The sequence below is a fragment of the Ruditapes philippinarum genome, unplaced genomic scaffold (assembly GCF_026571515.1).
Source record: "Ruditapes philippinarum isolate M1 unplaced genomic scaffold, ASM2657151v2 ctg1283_1_1_1_1, whole genome shotgun sequence".
In the NCBI taxonomy this organism is placed as follows: Eukaryota; Metazoa; Mollusca; class Bivalvia; order Venerida; family Veneridae; genus Ruditapes; species Ruditapes philippinarum.
Genome location: NW_026866383.1, coordinates 71984 through 72823, shown reverse-complemented (window position 1 = coordinate 72823; position 840 = coordinate 71984).

Sequence of the window (840 nt, the reverse complement as noted above, 5' to 3'; positions counted from 1 at the left end):
TTCTTATTATATCGTTATTGTTATTATTATATTGAACACAATTTAATAAGTAAATGAAGAAAAGTAAAAATACACACGGACAATATTTTGTTATCTAAGACCCAGATGTTGCAAATGTAAACAGTAACGGGCGAATAATTAATTTAAAAGCGTTAAATTATCAATACAATACCCATCTATTTATATTGAAATATGTTCTTTTGAACTTGATGCAACCACCGATATACCGATTTATAGTCAGCATTATATTGTTTAGAATATATTTGTGTTCCATAAAGGATTATGTATCGTGCTTTAGTAATTTCTTTCAATAAACGCATACCGATCTTTTACGTATTACTAGTAACATAAACGATATTGGTTAGACACATTATTACTGTGAGAAAAGAAAACACTAAGTACACTAAATACAGACCGATGGGAACATTTCAACTTCATGAAATCCCGATTTCATCTTCCTGAATTCACAATTTTATGTTTTTAGACTTATAAACCTCAGTGGAGTTCCTTTAAGCAACTGGAAATAGCAAGTTACCGTCCACGCCCCATAGCACCGACTTACGCAGATCTCAACATTTAAACACAAAACAATGATGAAATTTTGAATAATTAAGAAACATCCGTTAATGTGGTCATTAAAGTTTTAAATAGATTGTGCGATTTTTAGCAATTTGTTTATGTCTATTTCGGTAAAATCATCATTCGTTTCAGATAACAAAGTGTAAAAGATTTCTAACTATCTCAATTTATGATCAATTAAAATAAAGATATCGGGGGAAAAGTCAAAACGCGAATTGCCATGAAATTAATTGTATAGTTCAGCAGAGGAAATAATAACAA